General features: G+C 40.7%; 1 protein-coding gene across 1 annotated transcript in view; it reads left to right on the plus strand.

Moving 5' to 3' along the window:
* AFF3 (ALF transcription elongation factor 3) overlaps nt 1-18,641 on the plus strand; it is a gene marked incomplete at both ends in the record, with an annotated part of 329,270 nt that overhangs the window by 91,005 nt on the left and 219,624 nt on the right. The window lies entirely within an intron of this gene.

Here is an 18,641-nt window from a genome sequence, read left to right on the forward strand (position 1 = left end):
GGCAGTAGAGAAGGAGTAGAGCATAAGAAGTATATGAAATGTATTCTTTTTCCTCTTTCTAAAATTTTCAACACTTCTCATTTCCCTGATTAAGGATAGGCTCAGGAGAAGGAAGTTCCATGTGCTGCATTTTGTTTGTTTCTGTTCTAACTCTTTTATTCTATGTGGACTAGAACAAAAACTTTTCCAAGTAAATAGGATATATGAGATTAAATGAGAAAGATGAGAGATGAACAGCCAAATAACTAGTAAATTTTGGCTGCAGCCAAAGCAAAGGAGGAGAGAAGGTGATGCGGAGGGAGTGAATAAGGACTCCCAGAGTGAGAACAGACAGAAGTGCTGTCTGCAGTGTGTTGTTGTCACTTGTCTTTGCAAAACGGACTCATGCAATCTTCATCGTTACTGCTGCCCCTTCTGATTGTACCCTGCTGTTAGCACTGCCACTAACTCAAGAAGACTGCATTCCATGTAAATGCTCAACTTTCATTTTTCTTGAAGACAAGCTAAGAGAACAAGCTCTTCACAAGGGAATGAAATATCTATCCTGCACCTTAAAAGTAAAAGTTAAAATAAAAAAGCTTATAGCTGGTTTTCAGGTGCATCTACGTTAGTGCCCTGTTTTGGATCAGGTGTTGCATCTGAAGTCAATCTCTTGGTCATCCTCACTTAGCAGACTTTGGTTCGCCCTGCAGAACAGTGTTAGAGTGTGCAAACTAGATTCCTTTCAGATGAAAGTAAATAAAAAATTTGTTCCAGAAACATACCTAATGCACTTCAGACACTAATGGGCACTCAATCAGTAGGAGCAGACTAAGCACTAGTCTGAAGTGAAACACCCTGAAATGCAAGTAGGGGGGTCTTTGGAACAAACTGTTTCAGTCTACAGCTCTGCTTTGGCCCCACTTGCCGATGAAATACTCTTCTGTACTTGGGCTCTCTTTCACTTACTGTGGTCTTGGTTCAACCAGTCTGTGTCTCTCCCCCAGTTCTGCCTGCATCGAGGCTAGTTCTTTCCTTCACTGTTAAAAATCAGCAAAGCCTGAGGAAGTGAGTGAAGTGATGTAGCTTCATACCAGCTGAAGATCTCAACTCTGCTGCTTTCATCTGCCAGCTCTGACTCTCTCATACTCAAAAGATTTTTAGAAAGAAAAGCTGATGGAAGAAGGATGACTTGTTGGGACATACGCAGCAGCATTTTTATGGCAGCTCCAGCCAGTTTTACTTCAAATTTACTTCAAGCTGCAGTGCACCTTTGGTTTGATTTTTGAATGGTAATGTTTACTCCTTATTAATACCAAGACTGCCTTATAGTAGACAATTTTGGACCAAATCTGTCCAGTGCTCACACTTTTAAATAGTCACAAAAGAATTTTAACAGTTGCCTATAAATTTAATTGCTTCATAGCAATTATTATGTCTGCATTACAGAATAGTATATGTTTTTTATTACCCTTAGGTCCCTTTTTAATAGGAGTGCTGTGCTTTGTACAAGTCAATTATTTTTGATAGTTACAGTAATTAATGTTTAATTATATTTTATTAGCCTCATTTTGTTCAACTACCTTGGAATCAATCCAAGCATTTCTAAATGCTATACTTTGTGTGTGCATGTGTGCACACATCTGCATACTCTTCATGGGTCCGTATATGCAACCAGTGAGTGAATTATTCTCACAGAGGGGGAAATGTGAGACTCATCTCAGAAGACTATAGAAACATATGTGCTGTCCTCTTTCCCATGGCTATCAATGATATCCTTCATGCTCATCTCACAACTGCAAGCAGATCTCCCAATTTTCTCCTACACAGACACATATTTGGTGTCTCCTAGTAGATATTCCTGATGGCTGCAGAACTATATTTTCAATGGCTTCCAGTAGCCACATGTATGAGTGACTTTTTCGCTCTTATTCCTTGATTTTTACTTTCTCCTCTTTGTTGGCTTTCTGCCTCCTTCCTCTTTCATTTCTGTTTTCCCTGGGAATGAATTTTGCAACTTTTACTGCTCTTTATTTCTGATCTCTCTTCCTTCAGTCTTCTTTCTTTTTCTCTAATCTTTCAATGGCCTGTCCCTTTCCTTGTCTCTTTCTTCCCTGCTTCAAAGGGAATAGGAAACCTCTGTCTTCCTCTGAAGTCTCTCTCCTAACTCTTACTTTCCACCAGGTGTATACCCTCTCGGAAGCTATACAGCTCTAGCATTTTATATTTTGTTTCACTTTTTCTGTCTGGGGATGGTACTTCTGTCCTCTTCACTCCTTTTCTCCATAGAGTTTTGTCTCTCTATGATATCTCCCCTCCTTCCTGAATATGAAAATTGTATTTAATTTGTTCTTTCAAAAATGCACACCTTTTTCACTTCTGAATTTTCATTAAATCTTCATGCCCTTCATATGTTTGTTAATTTCCCTGTGAAAATGAGGATGGCACCACAGAACTGACAGTAACTGCGTAATCATTTATTGGATTTTTTTGTTCTTAAAAGAAGACACCACCCTTTCCATTGTGGTGACCAAGCATAATTTCCCAGCAAGTTCAGGAGACTTGTGACCTTATGGATGATTCTCAAGTCCCAGAGAAGGCTCCACAGCTATGGAAAATCTGTTGGCTACGCACACGTTACTATCTATCTACTCTCTTTCTTGTTTGGTTTTTCCCAGTTTCCATGGTTGATCTTTTTCCATCAGTGCAGCAGCTGTGACTACTTTTGTTCCGAGTAAACATTTGTGCTACGGAAGTATCCAAAGGCCTTAATCAATCCTGGAGCTTCATAACCTGGGTGTTGTACATTCATAGAAAAGAAAACTCCTTCAGCTGGAGCAACTACTGCTTAAATGTCTGCAGTGCGAATTTTGCTGTGTGCTGCTTTCTAGCATATTTGCCCATACCACAGCACAGCTAAAGGCAGCTGCACATGACTTCTTGAGGCTGTCATTCCACTGCCAGGTGTTTTCTGTTCCCTTCAGTGATTATTAAGTTCACCACAGTGAATTCTGCAAATAAATCAGGGATCAGAGTCACCAGTGAAATGGGGGAAGGGGCCTGAGTCGTCTCACTCATTAATTCCTCTTCATTGATATAACCATGGTAAACTGGTGTTGACATGTCAGATTTGGGGGATGGATATTTTGCATGTTGAAGGACAGCCGGTGTTTCCTAGCCATCTCTGCCTGCTGCCCTTTCCTGCTTCCTTCCACTTTGCTGTGAACATTTGCAATGCATTGTGTAAACGTGGACAGACACTCCACATTCCAGCAGGGAAGACACTGCCAAGGAGTTAGCTATTCAAAATAATCTTTCTCACACTGGTTTAATGATGCTCATTGGGCATCAGTTATGAAGAACACACTGGGAATAATAGAAATGGTTATATACTGACCACATATTACAGAACATTTTAGAACTGCTGAAAGGAAAGCTGCTCTACACAGTGTATTAGATAGAGCAATGGAACCTGAAGAAAATTATCTCTTCTGAGAGATTAGGAAAAGATAAATAAAAAAATATTTCCAGCAGTATAAAAAACATTGACAAATGCCATAAAAAGGTAGGGCTCTGAAGAACAGATCACATCTCAGAAAGATGTCCAGGAGAAATTATGGATGGACTACAGGACTCATTGAAGCGCTCCTAGAGGCGGACAGAGAGTGGTCCTGCTGTCCTAGAGATACTGCGGCAGGATGATGGTACAGGTTCACTTTGAGACTTTTTGAAAATTTCTGTGATGGAGAGATCCTTGCCTCCCTCCAGGCAGAATGCTGTCACTAGTACACATTATTAGATCAGACCAGATATTTGCCCAATATATAAAAGTTCAGATTCTGCCCCAATAAAGCAGAGTGGGGCCTTGAGTGAGTACCTATTTATTCATCTACTGCAAAGGCTTATAATTTTTTGCCAAAACTCCATTGTGCCCAAAGGAACCCTTCCAAAAACACTTAATCGAACCCAATATGTTCCCATTAAAAGCTTGAACAAATCAGCATTTTCCATTGCTTATCATCAGAAGTTTACCAACCGGCTCTAATCACCAAATCTAATTGCCAAATGCCAGTAAGCATTTGTAGGGAGACTAAAAGCGAGCCTCGCTCATGCACCCTTAACCCTTTGCCTGAACAAAGACGGCGGAAGGCACAAACAGCTTTGGCAAAGGCACTGCTGGTCCTTTCTACCAAAAGCAACCCTCATGGCAGCCTGCTCAGAGATGTTCACCACCGCATAAGGATGTGCAATGAAGTACTCGAGGGGGTTCTTCAGGCACATAATACTGTTCAGGAATTATTCAGCCGATTGAAATGGCACCTTCCCTCACTTCACTGCAGTAATGCTCACGGGCATGACATTAAACAAACTCTTGCCATGCATCTAATTAAATGGGGGCTGAGCACTATATCCCTCAGTGTTTTAATGCAGAGTGTGGATTCTTCCGTGGCTAACTCACATGAAGCCAGCAATGGCTGTTTTGTAATGAGATTACAAGACCTGATAATAGCTCCCCAGTTATTATCTCTATGCCAAGACATTTGTAACTGTAAAAGGTATTACAAATAGGAGACTGGAGAGTGCACTCCAAAACCTTCTAACTAGTAGATGCGAAGCAGCTTTACAGATTTACTACTTCCCCCAAAGAAAACTCTGTCTTCCAGAACTGAGAAAGAGAAATCACTGGAGAATGCCCAGATGTGATTGTGTGCAGCCACTTTTGCTCCTGTCAGCTCCAGTCCCATGCATCTGCTTGCAGGCTTGAACCCAAGCAGCATCAATCAGATGAGCTGATATGGCACACGAAGAAACACCCATTCTAAAAAATACATGGGAATTTTGCAACTTGTGTTTCCCAGCAGAAGACTTTAAAAAAAGACTGAACACATTGATGTTTTCAGCATGGTTGGTACTAATCTAAGAAGGCGAAGGCAAAGGCAAATTCAAAGAGATCACTAATTAGAAGAGATAGCACTTAAAAATAGTGAAAATACCAAGCACTGCACAAACTATTTCTTAATCTTCGTAATAAATGTAGACTGTAAAATATTAACAAAGATAATGACTAACAGATTAGAATTTATTATGCAAGACTTGATTCACCATAACCAAGAGGGATTCATTAGAAATAGATTACAATGTACAGTAATAATAACAGACAATTATTGAACATAATAAATCTATGTAAAGAGAGGGATGAGTTAATGTCTGACTTTTCCATTAGAGGAAGAAAAAATTCATCTGATCATGTAAACTTGAGTCACTCTGCTCTTACTGTCCTCAGATTTTCCAGCAAGAACAAGCAGGTCTATGTGACAGAGAGAGCCATGAATAAGCAGAAATGGACTCTTGTCTCAAGGAGATGATGTAGAAAGAGCCATAAGCTCAAAATGCCCCTCTCCTCTTTACTTTTAAATTATTTTTTCCGTATTAAAGTCTAGCCTTACTAACATAACAACCACAAATAAATGGACTGGGCAAGGATAAAATAAATGACACTGGTAAATAGTACATTAATATTTCTGTCATAACCAACATATGCTATTTGTTAGTGTACTATTTGTTTTAATATTTTTATTTCTTATTGAGTTCAGTTAGATGGTAAGAAAGGAGGTTGCGTGGGATTTTTAACACAGCTTTAATTAATATTCAGAGCACATTGTGGCATATTTCTAATATTCAAATTCTGATGTTATTCTAAGTGTTTTATTAAAAAATTGATTCTAGTGGGAACTTCTTTTGCAGTGCTTCAATATGTCAGAAATAACGATTTTTGTTATCTGTGGCATGCTTTCTTTGATTCCACCTCCAGGAAATATCTGCTTTGTAAATTGTTCAAATAGTAAACAGTTCTTTCTAGGTTCTGTCATCTTTATTCTGCTTTTCCTCCTGCCTTTCGGTCCTGTACCATTCAGCATAAGAGCTAATCTCTGAATGATCCAGTGATCGTGTTAGACCATTTATCATAACCCTAATAGAAAGCCTTTTCTGGATGTTTGCCAGCTGACTGTGTTGGGACCCAGCACGCTGGACTTACTCGTGAAGCTTCATGGAGCTTAGAATCGGTCATTCACACTTTACATCCAACTTACAGGTTACAGATAGGTGGACTCTGCCTTTGTCTGCTGCTGGAGAGGGCAGTCCCTGTTCCACTGGCTGGAGACAAATAGTACTCTTCTTGTTATTTCTGTTATTACTGACAATAACTGTAGTAATAAACATCTTGCTAGGAGTTACTTATTTAGACAAATGTCTTTCTTTCCTTCTGCTTTTTCACTAAATATGTATGCTCTCAAAAATGCCTTTTTTTTTTTTTTCCTTTTAGAAGTTAAATCGTTTCATTTTAATGAGACAGTCCAGAGCAGCTGGCAGATACTCACTGTTCCTCGGAATGATTGACCTTAAGCAGGATGGAACTTTCGTAAATTTAAGATTAAAAAAATCTTGACTTTGAAAGCAAGGCTCTTGCTGCTATCCTGTGAATTTTAGATCTATATCTAAATTTCTGATCTCTGTAGCGAAACACAAGTAAAAGCTGAGGAAAGCTAATAAATCACTCTCTGATCTGAACTGAGCTCCATTAGAAATAGAAATTTGTTGCTTATAATGTACACCTCTTGGCTCTCATTAAAGCCTTGTAGAAATGATACACTGTACTTGAAAACCATAGATTGGAAAATAAATACATTTGAGCTGCATTGCTGGGCCAGTGCTCTATATCCCAGTGGTAAACTTAGCCTACTAATGGCTAATGCTTTAAAGAAACACAAAAGCCCTAAGGCTAGACTTGTATTGCATTGTAGCTGGCGAGTAGCTGTAAATATTAATCAAAGCTTTTGAACTTGTGAAGTAGCGCATTGTTCTTGATCATCCGTAATTGAGCCTAGACCAACTTTTGACATGGTTTGGATAATTGCTCCTGCCTGAAAATGTCTGCTATCTTTTAGAAAACAGCTTTATTCTCCACTTAACTACGCAAATAAAAGAGACATGCTCAATGGGAGAAGCAGCAGTGTGTTAGGCACTGGACACTGGGGCGCCGATTTTGCAAACACAGATGTCCGTGCTCATCTGCTCCATTGAGGTGACTTCAGGAAGCCCCACAGCAGTCCCTTCTCACCCTTGCTCTCGCATCTCCTTCCCTACCTTTGCAGTGAGTAAAGAGCCTCAGCACTGGGCCTCTCTTTCTGAATTTCTTCCCTCTCTCCTTCCCTTGCCTTCCTCCCACCCTTCCTATGCAGTCTTCATCCAAGGCTCCTTGTGACAGGGAGCGAGATCTCTCTGCCCACTGAAGCTAAAGACGAGTATTTGCAGGACTGAGAGCACAAGGGTGTCCTTCTCCTCCTTCTCCTCCTTGTCCCTCCCCTGACAACAGAACGCAGGACTCTGGGGTCTCTGCCAGGGTATTGACTCTTGAGGAGACAAAATCCTCTCCTGGCCTCTCTTTTTTGCTGAGACCAATGGACACAGGGACACTGGAGGAGCTTTTTCTTCTACCCTGATAGTCTATATGAAGCACACAGTGCCAGTGGATACCATACTGCCTCTTGACTCGGTCAGTAGAGCCAAGAGCATCCATCAGCGCTCCTGGCTCAGATCTGGGCTGGAGGGGCCAAATGTTTCAGTCTTCCAGCTAGCTGCCAAATGTAGTACGCAGCATTCAGAGGACCAGCATGCAGAACCTCGTACAGGGGGGTTTCCTACATTTTATCCACGTTTCTACTTTTTTTGCATGGCATAACTGCATTGAAATCCTAATAAGTAGGAGTGTTTAGGGATGAGGCAGTCCCTCACTTCCAGAGCTTCCCCACGGGGAGTACACTTGCAACCTTGTGTGCCACGAGTGGCTGCAACGCTCTTGTGCGTTAAAACTACAGTAATGATGTGGAGAACTTGGATTGCATCACTGTGAAAAGAAATAGCTCTAGTGACGTGAAGTGAGTCACCCCGGACTGGCTGGCTACTGATTGAAGGCCACAGTATGCTCCTTGGGAAAGTAATTGCTCAAGCACTTGCTTTTCACAATCTCTTCTTTGAGGAAGGAGGGAAAAAAAAGTATTCTGTTCACTTTTCAAACTCTAGGAAGGAAGTCAGTCAATTTCACCTGTATCAATTTTGAAAGGCATGCAAGCAGCCAAAGAGTTGCTCTCCCACCCTGATCTATTTGGGCAGATAGTGGGCATAGGCTTCTCACAAACCCCAGACTTCTTGTTCTGAGTGTGGGAGCTGTTGGGCTTGGCTTGGATCTTTCACTGCCTGGTTTTGGTTTTGTCATCGATTGCTCTATTTAAACCTGGTTTATGGGACTAAATTGTTGGCTGTGTTGCACTGTGCATTCAAACCACTCTAATGCATTTCTTTTTAATTTTGGTACTGCTTGCCTTCATCCATATACAGCTGTTTATCTCAGGATTTACAAATCTGCAGTGTAATTTGTTCACAGCTAAGGCTACACTTATTCAAAGTGGGAGCTGAGAAACAGGAGACAGATTGCTGTCAGAAGACACAGACCAGTATTTTCAATATTCTTTGGACAAAGGCATTTTACTTTGCTCATCCGGTGTTACATGGAAGAGTGATCAGAAGGGAACTATGAGGAAATATGGTGGAAATTCAACTTGGAAAGGTTGCCTTTCACTAGTTAAGGAGAGGCACAGTTATATCATTTCACCACCTTGTTCTAGGTTTGTTTCTAAGATTTAATTGTTTAGATTATATCATTTTATTGAGACATGTACAGTTTTTTATACAGCAATGTGTTGAAGATTCCTGCGGCCATGACCTCTGTAGTCTCAAGATGAAAAACTGGACAGTAAAAAAGATCCAGAAATTTAAGTTAATTTAAATCTATTCATTAGTAAAAAAGAGCAAATAATAAATACTCATAATGATAAAGAAAATATAAGCAGAATCCCAAAAGGACTGAGCTTAAATCCTATGTGAGTGACTTGCAAATTTGCCTTTAAAGTGGGAGGGAAATAAAGCTATTTTTTTTAGTTATAAACTAATAAGAAGAAGCAAGGTAAACCAGCAAATATATATAACAACACATGGTTCTGCTCTTTTCCAGATTTGTTTGGACTGATGGGGGAGCAGAGTAAAACCTATCTCACAGTTCAGAGAATGTGAACAAATGGTTTTTCAGAGCTGTAAAATTAAATTTCAATGATTCCTTCTCACATTCAAGCACTAGCATCAGGCTTGAGAATAAACATGATTATAAGAATTAATAAAATTAGCTGGGGGACACACCATCTTACTGAAGGTTTTTACTGAGCAGAAATATCCTCAGCTAGTATAAATCAGTATGGTTCCATTGACGTCAAAGGCTCTGCAGCAATCTGTACCGGCTGGGGAAGCAGTCTTCTGTGGCTAAGAGTGCTTTTCCCAATCCGGACCTGCTGCTTTAAGAATTTTAGGAAGAACAGAAAAATGCCTCATGGTCTTGTGATAATTGCTTGTTACTGTGGGAGAAAATATTATACACTGTGTGCCTCAGCACAGGCTGCCAAAACAGAAAGACACCTTCATTTGTGAGAATTATACCTGAGCACTTCGGACATTATTCAGTTTTACTGGGCTGTATTTACTTTAACTGGTTTTATTTATTTTCTTTCCGTACAAGAATTTACTGCATACACATAATACTTTCTCTCATCTTTATTATTGGATTTGCTTTATCAACTGATCTCACTCAAATTTGTTTTGGTTATAACTGAGCTGTTACTTTTTACATATAAACACTGAAATGTAGGAATTGCCATTCCAGGCAAGACCAGCTGTCCGTCTGCTCCAGCATCCCACCTCTGGCCTCAAGGCAAGGCCCTGAGGTACAAAATAACCTGCCTGGGGGGGAGCGCTGCCTCCCCAGTCTCGAGGTTTCTAGTTGCTTTATATACTGAAATGTGAGGCTTTACGCTTCTCACTAAGAAAACTTCGTCAACTGAAGTAACGGAACGTGTTCTTGTTACCTATAAAAAGGCCTGGTCCCTCTTTAATCCTGCTAAGCTCCAGGCTTTTCTCATTACTTTGTGACAGTGAATGCCACAGTTTAATCATGTTTCACCTAAAAAAAAAGTTAAATCTGTGTTCAGTGTCATCAACTGCTCCCTTACGTTGGTATTGCAAGAAAAGGCGAACGGCAGCATCCAATTGACTTTTGCTGCAATAATCTGTGACCCATTCTTCCCTCAGCTAAGCCATTCAAATCTTTTCCATCTGTCTTCATCTGGAAGTCCACCCATGCCTCTTATCATTTTTACCAGCTATTTCAACTCCTATTTTCACTCTATCCTCATTTGATCTCTGTCCTAACTGTAGGGCAGTTGTGTTCCTCAGGGCACTTCACAGTCCTGATCTCCCAGTTATCAGAAGGATTTCTGGAGAATATTGTGGCTTTTTTTCTGCCTGCATACCTACCTTTCCATTAGAAATCCAAGCACTGGATGGTGCTTAAAAAATCTAAGCAAAGGATGCTGCACAACTGGCGAATAACAGGTCTTCTCCAGTCAAGACACAACCATCAGAACCTCAGAACTGACAAGTTCTCACACAACCCAGAGTTAGACAGCAAGAACTAAACACAATATTTCAGGGAAGGGCATGTCCCTGTCATATGTCACAGTTGTTCTGCTGACACTTGGCAGGACACATTTTGCTTGTCTGTCAGTACAGCATTACAAAGCCAAAATCCTTAATTATTTTCCTAAACACACTGACATTTAGATTTTTTAGAGACCCTGATATTTTTTTTAAAAGTAGCATTTTGTTCTGAATTATGAGCAGGGCTGTAAGGAAACACACTTCCAATCTCAGCTAAATTGTTGTTTGTTTATTCTTCAAACGAGCATGTGTCAGGGAGAGGAGCAGGACTAGTTCAAAGTCTTTGTGTCATTAGTTTTAAGTGAACTAGCCTGATCTCCTCTGGTTGGGAGGATGGAAGGCATCTCACTAGATGTGACCTTTTACCTGTATCTTGTGAGATGTGGCCTCGTACCTGAAATTGAGCAAAACTGAATGTAGATTTGTGTTGTCATCTTGTCATCTTCACAGCATGGTGACTTTCTCTTAGATATATTTAGCAAGTGTACGGATATTGGAGTGAATAAGCTAATGATATGACACATTCCATATGACACATATGACCCAGATGTAAAACAAAAACTTGCCATTACAATGAGATCAGTGTGAAAGCAGAAAGAAAATGGGAAGTTTAAGACCTTTAAGATTACCTAGGCAACATAAAATCCATTAAATTATGTGTAGCAGTTGGGGAAAAAAAAAAAAACAACCCAAAATCACCATGCAAAATAAAAGATAAGTGCATGGCAGAATTATAGCCCTTTAGCCCATACAGTATTTCTGTATATTGTTTTTATTTGTAACCATGTAAGAGAGAATAAATGTAAATATTTCCTTCCTTTTGATAAAAAAGAAAAATAGTGTCTTAGTATTGCCTTAAATTTATAAACAACTTTTCATCATGAAAGATCCCCAACTGACAGGGGAATTGAAATGCAATATCATACTTCAGAATACCATACTTCATATTTCTGGTAGCATTGTTCATTTATTTGAAACAAAAGCTTCTTAAAGCTCTGCCTGTTCAATGTAAGTTCAACATTTTTTGGAGCTCAACAGATAAAAAAACCCAGTTAAAGCTGATCCCTCTTCTAGTCTTGGTAACTAAACCCAAGTCCAGAGGAAATCTGCTGTTTGCTCAAACTAATTGCATCTGTTGGTGTATCTTGGAGGAAAGACATGGCAAGGTTTCCTCCTTCTTTTGCAGAAGACATAGTGGTTGCACAGCAGAGGTTCTGCTATATTCCCAGTAGAGCTGTTTAAAATTACGATTCACTTCTGCACCTTGTCTTAGAGTGTTCCCTGCCTTCTCTAAAATTTAGCCCTCTTCCCCTGAAGCAAATGCTGACCATAATATCAAAAAGGAGAGTATTCTTGAGTGCCAGTCAGGGTGAGCACCTCAGTTTAATTCAACCTGTGGCCGGGAGGGAGGAAGATTTCCTCCCCTGCTGCAGAAGGGCTTTGGTGAGGCAGGGAGAGGCTGGCCTCGTGGCCAGGGAGGTGCACAGGTGAGCAGGCACCCCGCAGCCTCCCCAGCAGTTCCCTGGCCTCCAGCAGCCTGGAGAGGAGGGCATGCACACCTGCACCTGCAGCAAAGCCATCTCTGGTGAAGACATTTATGAGGGTTATGGCTAATGTCAGCTGACAGGTACGAAGGACTCTTCCTTTAGCAGTGGCGAGGGCTGAATCATTAGGTCTCTGTTAGGGACGTAGGTCTCCTCGCACAAGAAATGGTCTCGAGCTGGTTTTTGAACAAGTGTAATTTTTCAGAAGTTCATTTTCTCACTCTGTCATGGGCCTCGAAATCTATTGATATTTACAGCATTTCAGCAAAAACAATGTTTTCGAGACTGCGTCTCTTCTTTTCTCTGTTTTCTCTTTATTTTCCAATACTGTCAGCTCACTCCTCTAAATTGCCAACCTGTGCTCTGAGTGTCTCAAGTTTTGTTTTAACCAGTATTAATACAGACAGGCTGTCAGCAGCCTCATTGTGTAAATACTCCATTAGTTCCCTAAGGGAGCCATCTTGCTTTGAGCTACTTAGCGCTTGGTCTACTGGATGGCGGCTGTAAGGAGGCCAGTGTCCCTGAGGAACAAGGTTAAACAAAACCCCACAGCTCATCTCGTCTTCGTTTTTCCCCTCTTGCCTTAATGAATGCAGAGTGCTTTTGTTGACGGCTGAGAAATGGATCCCTTACATAAAAAAGCAGCAGTTTCTATCACTGATGGCCATAAGGCTGAGTTTGCCTGGGAGAGGGCTGCAGAAATAGTTATTATGGATAATGGACCTTAGTTTGCATGTCAGAAGTGTACAGTGTCAGCAGGCTTCGACCATATCGTGCCTTCTCAGCATCTCCCCCAGTCGAACGGCAAAGCAGAAGCAGCTGTCACGATTGCCAAGAAAATATATTGAAAAGGCAAACTGAAGAGATAAACACACTCAGACTGTGCTGCTGGACTGGAGCAGCACACCAGCAGTAGGAACTAGCAGCCTAGTGCTACATTTCATGTCACACTGTTGTGCAAGCTCTCCGTTGCCTGCAGCAAATAAACTCTCAAAGCCGTAATAGTGGAGAAAGTGACAGTGTGAATTAAAGAGCTGCAACAGCAAGCCAGTAATGGAAGCACAGAAATGCTCATTGGACACCAAAAAGGACATCCAGTAAGGCTACAGTGAGCATCCAATGACAAAAAAGATGTCCGGGACCTCTCTGAGAAGTGTAGCATTATGGTCATAAAGTAGCATCCATGCAGTGTTACATAGGAAGCCCTAGTGAGCCATCATCTGCTTGGGATGGTCCAGGTGAATCTTTCCATATGAGTGCTGTTAAAAAGAAATCAGGCACTGACTCTGAGGTTATCACATGCCTATACGTGATCCTTGGGAACTGCATCTACTACTGCACTAGTAGGACAGAAATCTGTGGGAGAAGTGCTGGGATATTCCTTAGATGCTTCAGAAAGAGCAGAGTTTATTAAAGCTATTTGATTTCTATTGCAAGATAGCAAAAGTTGTGACAGAGTTCTATATTCAGGTCTAATTAAAAATAGATGCACTGTATGTGACTCCAAAAATCATGTATGTGGATGTATAAATATATGTATATATACATGTATGTAAATATATGTCTGTATATGTGTATATATGTGTAAAAATAGATATAGAATCATAGAATTGTTTGAGTTGGAAAGGACCTTCAAAGATCGTCTAGTCCAACCTTCCTGCCACGGGCAGGGACATCTTTCACTAGATCAGAGCCCCATCCGACCTGACCTTGAATGTTTCCAGGCATGGGGCAGCCACAACTTCTCTGGGCAACCTGTTCCAGTGTTTCAGCACCCTCATTGTAAAAAATTTCTTCCTTATATCTAATCTTAACCTACCCTCTTTCAGTTTAAAACTGTTATGCTTTGTCCTGTCACTACAGGCCCTGGTAAAAAGTCTGATGCCATCTTTCTTATAAGCCCCTTGTAAGGACTGAAAGGCCGCAATAAAATCTCTCTGGAGCCTTCTCTTCTCTGGGCTGAACAACCTCAACTCTCTCAGCCTTTCTTCATAGGAGAGGTGTTCCGTCCTTCTGACCACTTTCATGGCCCCCCTCTGGACCCGCTCCAACAGGTCCATGTCTCTCCTGTGCTGAGGACCTCAGAGCTGGACGCAGCACTGCAGGTGGGGTCTCACCAGTGCAGAGTAGAGGGGGAGAATCACCTCCCTCGACCTGCTGGCCAGGCTGCTTTTGATGCAGCCCAGGATACGGTTGGTTTTCTGAGCTGCGAGAGCACATTGCCAGGTCATGTCCAATTTTTCATCTTCCAATATTCCCAGGTCCTTCTCCGCACGGCTGCTCTCAGTCCATTCTCAATCCATATGTGTGTGTATCCATGTACATAGGATACCTTGGGGAAAGCAAGAAAAGAGGTTGCAGTCTCTGATTTTGATCCTTTTTGACGCATCATTTATTAACTGTTTGTTGGAGGGGAAATCAGAAAACAGCAGTCTTCACACTTGGATGAATGCCATGACCACCAAGCCACACAATTATTTTCTTGTCCTTAAATACTGGTTTTGTCTTACTGTATGTGTTGTCATAAGAAGTTTGCTGAGTAAGCACCTACCTTTGCCCTTGGGCATCATGTGATAACAACAAGAAATTTCCATCACCTAAGAAAAGGCATTTAATATTTATGAGGATATCGTTAGTATTAGCATCTCTGTGTCAGTCTATTTGGTTTATTTTTTGAAGTTCTGTTCAGTCCCAAACACAAATGTTCCCCTTCTACCATACCATATCAATTCACAGAGCTGAGTTTGAGTCAGGTAGATGATTTTTTTGAAGTTCCTAAAACACACAAAAAAAGCAGAAGCAAACCAAGTGCAGCACCCAGAGACCTTCACTGGAAGTGTCTCACTGCCAGCCACTTTCTCTGGGGGAGGTCAAGCATCACTGACAGTGCTGGGATCTGCCCAGAGCTGGGCACATAAGTGTCAAATCCAGGGAGGTTTATAGTGGGATGGTATCAACCTCCAGGAAGGCATGCTTTTCCTGGAGACGGGAGGATCCTGTGCATGTGGGTGCCTACAAGCATGATCTCAGGCATTTTTGAATATGCATAACAACTTACAATTATTTTTGATTGTCAGAGGAGCCAGTGTTAACTCCTGCTGGTGATGAGCAGCCCTCTCTGGAGTGTCTCAATCCCTTCCCTCCTCTCACCCCAAACAAGTTGTAATGCTCCCGGGCTACTTTTAGCCAATCATTGTAGTGAATTAAAGGAAATCCATTCAGGAAACAACCATTAACTGATCTGTTTTGCTTAAAACTCAGAAGGTTCAGTTCTACTACCATCACAGTTAGCAGCAGTAGAAAAATTTCAAGAAAGGGCAGGGCCTTGGGTAAGTTGTATGTGCTTTGCTTCAGTTCTCTAGCCAAATAAAAATATATTAAAAATTGTTTAAGAATTAGCTGAAATTGAAAATATTTTTTTCATCAGAATGAAGAATTAGGGGTATTATTTCTAATGGAACAAAACATCCTGCTCCAACCCAAAGGTAAAATGCTGCTGTAGAACATGCTTGTGCTGAAAGCAAAGGCAGTGTCAAATTAGATTGATAAAATGGGATGAGGAAAAGGTGGCACAGGTACTTTTACCTAAAAGCCTTTGAAAGACTGTTCTGACTGCAAACCTGTAGGATACTCCAGAGAGGACTGAGAAGGGTTTTCCACCTTTTCTTTTGATGCCTCTCTACTTTCTCATTGCAAACTGGTCCCTGGCACAGAGAACAGAGCTCAGGCATCCCATGAATGACTTCCCAATCAAGCAAGGGAGTTATTTACTTGCTCCCTCTCTTATTGAAAATTAAGTATTCAGTGAAAAAAGTGGAACAGTTTTAACAGGAGAAATTGCATATGTCCCATCTCCACATTGCTGAGTGGGAGTTCAGCCTTGCTGTTACTTGGACCAGGATGGAGCTGAATGTAGCTCTCCTTCCTTCCCAATGAGCATCTACTCAGCATGCAACATGCGTAGCGGGGCTAGGCTCACCCAGTTAGTTCTGTGGGAGATATTCAATTTTTGCACCCTACTTAAACATGCAGTGAACCAGGGAGAAAAAGTCTGATGACCCGGGCTCAGATCCCTGGTGCAATCAATCAAGTTAAACAGTGGATTTGAACCTGATTCTCATACATACTGTGTGCTAAAAGTGAGGCTAATGGTAAACAGATTGCTATCAATGATCTTGTAAATGTAGACCTAATTTTTTTTTCACCTGAAGCAATTTAGTGAATTTATAAATAATTCTGTGAAGGCCAACATTGAATTTTTCAATGCAGTCAAATATTTCTACCTTAAAATTTCCAATCTCTTGTCTTGAGAATGTGACCCAGGCTATCTAGGGCTTCACAGATCAATTGCTGAATTTCCATGCAGAAGCAGCGTGAATAGCCATAAGCCCTTGTGCAGCATGATCCAAGCATGATGTTTCTGTCAATTAGCTGCAGAAACCAAGCCCAGGTTTTTATTCTTAAAGAGGAAAAGTGTGCTTCTTAAGGCAATGAAATATATTAGACCTCCATTTCTATTGCTCTTCACTAACCTCCAGGTCCAAACCAAGCAATAGTTCAGTCAGCAGTGTGACCTAGACCTGTGGTCTCATAGCCAGGACATAAAACCAATCAGGAATTTCAGCCACTGGTGCAAAGATTTTGCAATATAGTAGGGAAATCATTAACTGAATCTAGTATTGTATTCATTCCAGTACTAGCAGTAGGGTTTCACTACATTTAATCTGGAGTTGGAGTGATGACACTGTATTTTAGGATGGCCACACATGTTGCTTTTTAATACCCTCTAGTCATTAAATTGTATTTTAGAGAGAGATTATCCTTCATTCCTGTCTTTAAGTATTTTACTGTAGTTATTTCAAAGTTTTAAGGGTCAACAGATGAGTGTCGGCCCTCAAAATCATTCACAGTTCACTGTCTATTCATCACACTTTTAGCTGAAAAATACATCAGTGAAAATACTGCAAATGTACCTAGAGACCACTTACCATGACCGTGAGAGTCACCAGTGATCACTGGAGCAGAAATTAGGAAGGAATCACACCAATAGCAAGGCCAACATAGATAACATATTTAGAAGAGAGTTTGATACATCTTTTGCCTGTTTCAAAGTGATGAACTAGCATAGATCCCTTTTATAATCAAGTAACCATGCTATTTTAAAACACTGTGACATTTGAGATTTGAATGCAGTTCAGAATCTCTATGTGATACCAAAGACTGAGTTTAACATTGTCATTAAAAAGGTTTTAGGGGAAGGCTATACGGGTCATGCAATACCTCTCAGGAGTTCTTAGATTCACTGTTACATGTCTGTTTGGGGAGGAGGTGAAACTGAAAAGTTGAATTGGAAATCTGATCCTCTAAACACTGTTCATTTTGTTAGTAAATACTGACTTCTCCCCCACCAGTAAACCAGTTTGAAAAAGACAATTTAAAAGTAAAAATTTAATTCTGGGTTTCTCAGCTGAAGATACCACTAATATAGGCATGTGTTATGCTATTTCATGGATTAATTTTCATTCTCACCTTTTTAAGATTATTCCTCAAATACTTTAAAGATGCAAGCATTTGGGAAGGCAGTGTAGAAAACATGTACAAGTTGGGGTTTTTTTCTTTCTTAATGATAAATTAAGGCATGTCTCCAACTGAAACACCGTATTTTTTCTTTGGAGAACTACTGAGAGTACTTCATCTGTGAAAATGTGACAAATCTGCTAGATGGAAGCATTCACTAAATGCCTAGAGCATAATCTCATCCTCTAAAAATGGAGGTACTTGAGTATTTAAGGTTGTCCGTCTCCAAGAGATCTTAGGTTGTGGAAGGTGTTGGAGATGCTCTGTCCAGGGAATGGAGAAGCTCCTCCGTGCAGCCGTGAGTGGGTCGAGCATGGGCAGCGTGGATGCGGTGCCGCACAGGGGTTTCTGCTGGCCAGCACCCTGCGGTCCTCTTTTAGACATGGTCACCTCTAGTGTCGGCAAGCTGCTCCAGCCTTTCTCTGCAAAGTTTCCTGACAACCGTGTCAACTGCAGGATAGTTTCTAGCCAGCTGTGAACCAGTTTGACAACACCGACTTGTATTTAGGTATATTAAGAATACATGTCTGTGTCTCTATAAGCTATGTAAGGTTTTCATTTGAAAATGCAGGAATCATGAAAATTTACATTGAGATAAACCCAGGTAGCCCATACTGGCTTTAGAAATAAGGAGAATAAAATGTACACCTGAACTCTTCTCAAGCCATCAGCATCATGTTGATGAGCTCACTCAACCAAGGGTATCCTCTATGTGCTTAAAGAGGAAACAGATTTTAAATGGTCAAAATGTAAACAAAGAACACTTTATGTGGTAAATGCAAAGTAGAATAAATTTTTTAAAATAATAGGAGAGAAGTACTGGATTGAACAAGCAGTAAATTATTTATTCCCTTTGGACAACTAAACTACTCTGAAAAAGAAAAGCTTTTATAAGAATTGATTGTGTACTAGCACATTATGACTGGAGCAATACCACAC

Source organism: Platalea leucorodia (genome assembly GCF_965183815.1).
Source record: "Platalea leucorodia genome assembly, chromosome: 2".
In the NCBI taxonomy this organism is placed as follows: domain Eukaryota; kingdom Metazoa; phylum Chordata; class Aves; order Pelecaniformes; family Threskiornithidae; genus Platalea; species Platalea leucorodia.